The sequence below is a fragment of the Pteropus alecto genome, unplaced genomic scaffold, assembly GCF_000325575.1.
Source record: "Pteropus alecto unplaced genomic scaffold, ASM32557v1 scaffold25, whole genome shotgun sequence".
NCBI lineage: Eukaryota > Metazoa > Chordata > Mammalia > Chiroptera > Pteropodidae > Pteropus > Pteropus alecto.
In genome coordinates, this window is record NW_006441955.1 from 8,291,039 (window position 1) to 8,301,109 (window position 10,071).

Sequence of the window (10,071 nt, forward strand, 5' to 3'; positions counted from 1 at the left end):
CCTGAATCTTGCCTCTGACAGGTAGTAAAAGTGAGACTTTGAGTAAATTACTTAACCTCTCTGATCTTCAGTTTCTAAAATACCCAACTCAGAATGAATATGAAGATGAAATTATATACATGAGTACCTAGCACATCATGGGTAGTCAATAAATATTTGCTTTCTTCTTTTGTTAGTTCTCTTGTTTCTCTAAAGATAGCAAAAAATAAGTCTATGGCCATGCCACCCTTAATGTGCCTGATCTTGTCTCATCTCAGAAGCTAAGCAGGGTTGGGCCTGGTTAGTACTTGGATGGGAGACCACCTAGGAATACCAGGTGCTGCAGGCACAAAAAATAAAATAAAATAAAGTAAAGATAGCAACAAATACATTTGAACTGAATCTGGTTCTACATTTTCACAAACTTTGAGTCCATGGGCTTGGATTCCTGAGAATTTGAAGCCATGGCAGGAATGAGGAGTGGATGACAGTGGGCCCACCTGGGTGTGGGATTTCTCTCATGAATTTCTTAGCTCTGAAACAGGCAGGCTATTTGTGTAGGGGGTGTGTTCTCCAGAGATCCTGGCACTTAATGAAGCTGAGAAGTGCTTTCTCAAGGACAGGGGACAAAGCAGTGGAGAGTGGGAATGAGAATGCATAACCCCCAAGCTTCCCATCAGCTGCAACGACTACTTAGAACCCTTCCCTTGACCGTGTGGAAAGCGAAACTACAGGAGCTGATATAAGGTTGACAGCCTCAGCGAGTACCTGGGAAACTTGGAAGAGCGAGATGTAGGGCTTGGAAAGAGGGCAGATTGCAGGCATCTTGCAGATTGCCAGGACTCTAGGCGTCAGGTCAGCACTCCAGAACTGAAAGAAAACTGATAATCCCAGAGGGAAAGCCTTGTATGCCACGAGGACAGCCTTCAAGCCACATAGTGAGCCCAACATCAGCTCTCCACTTACAGAATCGATCCTGAACACTCACCTCTATTCACTCCTATTCCTCATGGTCTGATCCCTGTTTGGGACCAGGCTCAAGTCTAAGACCATGTGCTCGTCACTGCTGCTTATTCTCCATTCCTCTCTCCACCCGTCTTCCACCTCACTTGCTCTGTGCCCTGGGAGGCTGACCTGCACAGACTGCACCACCTCGACTTCCTTGTTCCCTGGTTTGGCTTGCAAAGCACCAGCAGGAAGTCTCAAGGTGAGATGGGAAGGAGGTCATGGCATTTCAACCCAGGCTCTCTCCTCGCTTTGAAGCAGTACCTCTGCCGCTACCTGTGTCCTTCCATCACTATGGCTCCCATGACCCTCTTCATGGCCCCATACCCATTGGGCTCTAGTCATAACATTTCCTCCCCTCATTCCCCCAGTGGTCTGGGTGATAATGGCTTCTTACTCTTGTTAATCCCTTGGACATCTCACCACCACTTGTCAGTTCCCTCAACCCTGCCCATACCTTTGTGAGAGGCCCCGTTGTTAAAATCTCTCCTGAGGTGAATTCCGTTTTCCACCAGGAATCTTTGCGAACATTTATTTATACATTATTTTAGAAAGAAACTTATAAGGGTATATAACATGTGAAATCGCCAATGTCAAACGAAAAAAAAAATGAGAACAAAGGCATATGCTGGAACCAAAGATAAGACTAAGAAAACTGCATAGCATCATAACCTCTCCACTTGGTTATTGGCAGGCCATACATGTAGCCCTTGTTTACTAAATGTCCACAGATAAAGTATAGCAACTATTAAGTTCAGAGTCTATAAAATACAAATAAGCCAATTACCCTGCACAAATACAGGTGTGTGGAGATGAGAGTGTTAGCAGCATTCTTTTAGTTGTAATGAAAAAAAGAGTTTCATGACAGCACGAGAAGAGGAAGGAGGAGGGTAGGGTAATGCTATAAAGATGCCCTTGGCAATGATGGAGCAGGGGAGGGCCTAGAAAGCTAAGAGCAGGAACCAGAGTGTGGCCTGGCCTCCCAGTTAAGGCGCCTGGATCCAGGACATCTCCGGAAACCTCAGCCGAAGGGCTTTCTGGGTCTTCATTCTACTGTTGTCACTAGCACAGCTGAGCTATATCCAAGTACTGGCTTCTCTCTGCTTCTCTTTCCACCAGCAGTTGGCTTCTTCACACATCTTTGGTCTTTTTCAGAGCTTCTGGTCACTCGGGTTTCCACATTGTCATAATTCTGTCTGTACCTCACATCGATTTATTCGGCGTCTCCTACCTCATAGACTTTCTCTGGGCATCCAAACAGACTCATTGCAGGCTCCTCAGAGTGAAAATCTGATTGGCCAGCTTGCCTCTCTCTGGGCAGACCTTTTCACGTTTGGCCACATTTTGCTGGCCTTTGGTTAGGCGTCTATTCTTAGTGCGATCAGGGGCTATCAGAGAGTCACATGCTGAACATGGTGGCTCAGGGGCTGTGGTGTGTGGGGGCAGGGCAGTTTCCTTTAGATGAAGATGGTGGACAAGCCAAACACTGTGTATCATATTTGTTCTTCATAAGAGATTGTGGATAAGTTGCGAGCCTCTTGCTTCTGGTTCACTGAGACCCCTGGGAGTCTCTATGATGCCTCTGTCCTCTGTAAGGAATCCTTGTGCTGACGCATTCCAGCCCTGAGAGCAGGACTCAGAGAGCAGAGGCAATTTAGCCTGGGCCAAAATAATAGGCGTCAGAATTTGGTGAGGTCATTGGTCCCCAAGCATAGCAGAGAGTGAGCTGGAGGCTGCAAGACAAATGCTGGACACCATCTGTTGGTGGGGCCAGAGTGAGACTCCGGCCTGCTCTGAATGGACTCAGGACATAGAGAAGGTGAGCTACGAATAGAGAGCCTGGAGGACTCCCGCTGAGCATGGCTGGGGAAGGCAAGCACTGTCGCTTAGCTGTGTTCGTGTGGAGGTGGACAGCCATCAGAGGAGAACTTGCCCCAGAGAGTTTAGCAATAGTCAGTGACGGCAAAACTGAAATTCTAATTTGGCCACGTGACCTTGGGCAAATTACTTGATTATTGAACCTATTTCTGTATCTAGGAAATACAGACATTAAGATCTACATTTCGAAGCTGACGTAAAAAATACATGACGTAGTGATTGGTAAGTCCTTGAAGACTAAGCTCTCAAAAACAGATACCAATTGTTATGATGGTGATTGTTGGTGCAGTTGCTGACCTGTTTTCTAATATTTGCAAGGGGACTTTGGGCTCCCAGCTACTTGAGAGGAAAGTAATCTTTCAAACCAACATGGAGGACTGTGCCATCTATGACGAGGCAGCCACGGCATCTTAGAATAGACAGGTCTGGCTGTGTACTTCACTCAGCTCAGTTGGTATGGGCTGAATAATCTATTGCAAGGTTTAGATTTGAAAATAAATTTTTTTTAAAAAGCAGCGGTACAAGAAAAGATAACAGTTCTCCCCAGAGGCACAGCAGGCTCAAAAGCATTTTCTTGCATGGAGACGCAAGGATGGCTCGGTCCATCATAGCATTACTCTGCCTCTCAAATCCAGGAGGTTGGGAGAGAAAGCGCAGGCAACCTTGACTTCATATTCCAGACACGAGATTGAGATCCTTTGTTTAAGTGAGAATGTGAGCAACCAGCTACTGACTTCCACCTATGCTGTCTAGAGAGGGCTTCAGGGGGCAGGTGGCTTAAGACCTCTCTCTTTCTGCCTCTGGAGGGAGAAGGCTATTCCCCTTCAGGCCAGGGGACCATTTCTGTAGTCAGATGAGAGAGAGCCCCTGCTCAGTCTTGTTGCCAGGCACGGCTGGATTATCTCGCTAGAGCAACGGGGGCCTACCTTGGCTGAAGTCAGTGAGCTTGTAAAATCACTTCCCTGAGGCAATCCAGCACCCAATTTGGAGATGAGTGGGGATTTACATGATTCGAGGAAATGTTTCTTTCCAGTATCAGGGTTCAGTCAGTCGTGAAGGAGGAATTTGTGAGCAAAGCTTACTAGCTGTGGCTCGAGTTTCATTCTTGTCCAGAGGGGCTGTAGGAGTGGAGGCAAAAGGGGCTAAATCTTTGAGGAGGTTACAATAAATGACATGCAGGGGCGGGATGCATCTGTTTCACTGTGACCTTAGGGAACTCTCTCTTTGGGGTCAGCAGGGATGAGTGAAGAAAACTCTTCTAACTCTGAGCCCTCAATGTAAGAGAAACTCAATGTATCAAATATTTATTTTGAGCCAGTCACTATGTGAAGTCATTTACTTAATACGTATGTCTTCATTGGATCCTTACAAAAATGCTGTGAGTTTGGTATTTCTGTCACTCTCTTAGAGGAAACTGAGGCTCAAGGAAGTTAAGTGATGAGTCCAAGGTCACATAGCCAGAAAGTTACTCAGCTGATCCCCTACGCTAGGGGCCACTCCTTGAAGCTGTGCCTGGAATTCAAAACTGGATGTGTTTATTATTTCTAAATAAGCAGCATGCAACCTGAAAATAGAGTTACTTGGCATATTTGTTTTACCCTTACAATCTATGTAGGCTCTTGCTAGGAAAAGGTTAACGGGTGGCCAGGGTGCTGGAGAGCAGTTGTCCCTATTTCACTGCTCCGTGGTTTAGTGGGCTGGAAGAAATTGGAGACTTTACCCAGATTGAATTCAAATCCATGCCGATCCACGTACTAGGTATAGGATTTCAAGCAAGTCATTTATTTTTTCTCAGCCTCAGTTTCCTCATCTGTTTAAGTGGATTGCTGTAAGGATTCAAAACAATTGTCAATGTGATGGCTTTGTCGTATAGTAGAGGCTCCACCGATGTCAGGTTCACCTCTCTTCTAATCATTTATTGCTGTGTAACCAACGACCCCAAAATGAGTGATGCCAAACTGCAACAACTGTTATCATTTATTTTGCTCAGCAATCTGGAATTTGGTCAGAGCCCAGCAGGAACATCTCATCCTTACTTCAGACAGCATTGGCTGGTGGCTCATCTGGGGACCCTCTTCCAAGGTGGCTCACTCACATGGCCAGCAAAGCTGCTGTCAGCTCCTCTTCACGGTGTGGCCTGGGTTTCCTCACAGTATGGTGGCTAGATGTGAAAGCAAGTGTCCCAAGAGACAGGAAGTGAAAGCTGTCAATTTATTAAGTCCTGAATCTGAAACAGGCACAGCACCATTTCTGTCATATTCTCTTGAGCAAGCAGACCCAGAGTTCAGATTTAAAGGGGCGAGGACCTAGACTTCTCTGTAACCGGGAAGAAAATCAACAAGTTTTGGGATCATGTTTTAAAATGGCCATGAGATAGTCTGCCCTCTGGCCACAAATTATTTACATGTGTTTTACATACTAACTATTCTCAGCACCTCCCAATATCCCCTTCCTCCACCCCCAGCCCACACTCTCATCCCATTCTGGTTTTTGGGTTTAGGCTCGAGGCTCAGGATCCTGTCATTTAATCAGGTCCAGGTGTCCATGGGGCTCCTTGGATACCATTCTTCAGATATAGCACCTTCTCGATCAGAAGTCCTATCAACTAAAGAGACAAGTCATTTACTTCCATATGCATTGATGAGCTAGAACACCCCAAACCATCAGAGTGGTAGTGTTCAGCAGAGGCCAGCCTACAGTGTCAGAGTCTGGCTGGAGACAGATTGTAGCAGCCTAGTGCCATGGACGGAGCACAGGTTTGAGGCTTTATAACCTGAGTTCAAGTCTAGACTCTACCACTGGTTTTATGAGTGGTAACGAATAGGTCACTTCATTGCTCAGAACCTCAATTCCCTTTCCTTCAAAATGGGAATGATAATCTCAACTTCATAGGGATGATGTCAGATCTAAATGAGGTGCTGTACCAGAAGCTAGCCTATGCTGGGACTTCAATAAAGGATAGTTGAATTTGAAGTATGAGATCGGCAAATAAACTGGGCATAATGATACTTATTTCAAAGAGTGGATGCAAGACTCAAAATTAGGGTATTAAAGGGATTTGCAAACTGTGAATTGTTATGAAAGAATAATGTGTATATTTGTTTCTTTTCTTCTGCCTGCTGACTGCTCCCCTGTCAAGGCCCCAGCATCAGCAGGGTGTGGTCCCCTCTCCCCTGGGGCTGGTGACAGTCTGGTCTCTGAGGCAGAGCTAGGAAAGAAAACTGCTGATTAGACATTAGCTAAACGTCATTAGACTTTTCCTTTGTGTTTGCTTTTTCCCTAAAGTCACGGATCTCAACTACTCGAAAATTCAGCTTTTTGGTGCCAAGGAAGATTTCTGGAGTAGATGAGCAGACTAATATGGGCCAAATGGTCAGAGTAGCAGGGATGGCAACATGGTTTATGCTTCTGGGAGGCAATGATGAAGCAGAATGAGTACGGGTTTAGAATCAGGTGGACCGGGGTTCAAATCCTAGCACTGTCTCTTGACTGTGCAATGTGGGAAAGTTCCTTCACCTACTGGATCCTCTGCTTTCTCATCTAACAAATGGGGAAACAGTCGTTCCAGCTGACAGAAGGCACCGAGGCAATGCATGTAAAGAGTTCACTTCGATGCCTGATGCAGAGGTAGTGCCAAACAGATGTTGCTTTATTATTATTGGAAGAACGTGGCATAATAATATCCACCTAATCAACTGATATGAGGATTGGATAAAACACACACAGAAAGTTCTCAGGAAATGGGAGTCACTCTTGCTGCTGCCATTACTAATTTTAATTTTAGCAGTAACAGTGTTGATCACATTCGACTAAATCGTTAATATTTCTTGAAAATTTCTATAACCTTGAAAACAAGGTTTAATTTATGAATATATTCAAATACTATTTGAAAGATTTCTCCTGCAAAGCCAGGTATATAAACAATATATTGGCACAAAGCAAGGAAAGAAAAACATAAAAAGAAAGAGAAAAAGAGCCATATTGATAACGGTGCTGACACTTTATCAATGGCCCAGGTGAAAGAGTGCGCAATGAAATTTTCGTTTTGAAAACGACACCAAATTTTTTAGGCAGAAAGAAATACTAAGTGGAGCAGAATTACTGAAAACTTGGAACTGGGATATAAACCATACACAGTTTTACTTATTTTCTAGTCACTGTCTTCAGCCAAGCTCTGTCAAATCCACTATCTCACATCCTATTGGCAAATCCATAGCTTTCTAGTTGCTTTTAGTAATTAGAATAGATCAATCCAGTATTTCAATTTCCTTGTGCCAATCCTACAACTCCTTGGTCCCTTCTTAACCTTGCTTGTGTAGGCTGCTACAGCAAGTCTCTTGTCTTCAGAAACCAGGAGAGAAGCAGGCAGCAGTTTCTATGTTTTCCTAAATTCCTAAACACCAAGGGCACTTCTCTCAAGAACTTTCTTATTCTGTTCTTTTCTATATCAGGATGGCCCTGGGCTGAGACCTCAGATTCTGCAAGTCAATAGCAGACTGGGGAATACAATGCTGTATTGTTTAGTTGTTACATTATGCTGCATAACAACTATCTCAAAACTCAGCAGTTTAAACCACATTTTTTTCCCTAACACATCTGTGGTCAGCTAAGCAGCTTTGCTCTGGGCTATGGCAGGTAGATTGCGTCTGGATCTGGCTGAGCAACTCTGTTTCAACCTGAAGGTGTGTGGGTTTGCTGAGTTGTTCTGTTTCATGTGTCTCTTTTCCTCAGGAACTAGAGGGCCAGTCAGAGCATATTCTTCTCATGGCAATAACAGAGGCATGAAAGGCATCTCTAAGTATCATGTCTTCAGACAACTGCGTCTGAAAGCAGGAAGAGAAACAAGGATTCTCCTTGCATATCTTTTTAATTTCATCAGGGTAGATAGGCTAATGGAAGTTATCCAATAGACCTCCTTTGCTTCTCGTTTGCCAGAACTGGGTCCCGTGTATCCCTGGAAAAGGGAAAGACAGAAAAAATGCTTGTCGAGTGAATGGATTCTTATAGAATTTAGTAATCTTCCTTTAGTTTCCAGCATCACTTTTAGGAATAAGCAAAAAGCATAGATTTAGAGAAATTAAAAAGAAAAGAGAGAAAGAGAAAAGAAAGAAAGAAAGAAAGAAAGAAAGAAAGAAAGAAAGAAAGAAAGAAAGAAAGAAAGAAAGAAAGAAAGAAAGAAAAAATAAATGAGTAGGGGAAGAGGAGAAAGAAGGATTCGATTTCATATTTTGCTTCCAACTCAGCTACTCAAATGCAATCGTATGATATCAGCAACACAGAGGGTTAACATGCCCAGAGTTTGAAGGATACTCCAGAGCTTTCCTAGCATGGGGATTCTTACTTCATAGTCAATGCAATAAAGGCGATTGCAGTGAGGAGCTTAAAATAATTATAGTAATAAGCTATAATTAGCTATTAATAATAATTAGGCATTACTAATACTTAAGTAGTACAAACTAAGTGCCAGGCACGTCTCTAATGGCTTTACCCATGTAGATTCATTATTACGTGCTGCTTACGAAGACTGATGAGGCCAACTGGCCTCAATGAACCAGATGTCTTCATATTGAAATCCTTGTGTGGTCCCCTCCCACACTGATCCTGGGCTTTGCCATGGAATTTGCTTTGCCAATGGGATGTTAGCAAGGATGATATAAGTAGAAGCATTTTCTCTTAGAAGTCAACTGCTAGGCTGGAAAGTACTGTATGATGTGAAGACATGTAGTGAGAAACCCTGAAGGATGAGAAGCCACCACGCATACTCCAGCTCCAGTTGAGCTCTCAGCTGAACGCAGCCCATGAGAGACCTTCCAGAGAATCTTGAGAAATAACTAATCAATGTTGTTTCCAGCCACTGAGTTTGGGGCGGTTCGTTACACAGCAATAGAAATGGAAAAACAATTGGTACAATGATTAAGTGCTAATGCCTTGGATGCTTTACCAGAAATATTTCGTTTTCCTTTCTTACTGTTTATGATCAGCCAGAAAAGCTAAGGGGATGACTATGAACCTCATAGCATTCATTCATTTACAGAGCACTTGCTCTGTTCCAGGCAGTGTTCTGGGCACCAGGGATATTGCAGTGAGTATAGCCCTGCCTTCATGATTTATGACATAGAGTCATCCTCCTTGACACCCTATGAAAAGATTAAGGGAGGTCTTCAAATACATCATTTATTTTCTTCCTAACCTACTACATATCTGTCTTCCATCTAAATATCACTTTCGTATGCTTGCAATTCCAAAGATAGGGAGCATAGGCAGATTTTTAAAGTCAGACTAACTTGGCTTAAAATCCTAAACTTCTTTCTTCCTGGTCTCGGTTTCCTCACCTCTGGACTGGGTATAAGATTTCTCATCTATAATTAAAAGATTTTAAAAGAAAGATAAAAAGAATTCTCATCTAAAGCTTTTGCAAAGATTATAAGTAAAGCATATAAATGTTAGTGCTCTTCTTTCTACCCCATAGATGGAAAACCTGCATCCAATTTCAACCAGAGGGCAGTTCGTGGGGCATCAGGTTTGTCCCTCTTCTGAATTCTAGGACCCTAACGATGATGAGAGTTTTGAACTTCGCTCCCCGGCATGCTCTATACCTGCCCTGACTCCTTGACCCCTTGCACAGGAAAGCAGAGCTTGTGATCTTTGACACTGGCCCCTCGCCCACAGAGTTTTACCACAGGCTCTCATGTATGCTATCTCAATTACACTTACCAGCAGGCCTGCGAGGCAGGTGTTCTCAGCCTCATTTTACAGTTGAGATACCGGAGGCTCAGAAAGCTGAAGTGACTTTTGCAAGGTTACAAAGAAAATTAGTGGCTGAGCTTGCTTTGAAACCCAGACACCCTATGTCCTGCCTTAGGCTCTTTCTACTTTCTTTGTACCGCCTCCCTGCTGCATGCCACCACCACTCCCCTCCCAGGCTGCATGCTCTGTCACAGAGATGGTAGAGAAGTAAAACCCACAGCGTTCTCAAGAAAGGGAGGCACATGTGATTGTTTTCTTGCAACTGTACGTAGGAGGCATTAACATTCACCCGGGAGCTGCTGAAATCCACTCAACTGGAACTGAGACCAGAGAGAAGGGGACTGACCAAATTTGTTTACTGTAGGCTAATCTGGCTCTGTCTCTCACTCCACACAGCCTGGCTTTATGACTGAGGAGAAGGTCTAATTACAGACTGACAGCCCGGAGTGTCTCATGGGAATA

General features: G+C 44.0%; 1 pseudogene; it reads left to right on the forward strand.

Annotated features, from left to right (window-relative positions):
• The first annotated feature begins 209 nt into the window (after positions 1–209).
• On the forward strand, positions 210–328 carry LOC112485832 (annotated as a pseudogene).
• Positions 329–10,071: the final 9,743 nt, after the last annotated feature.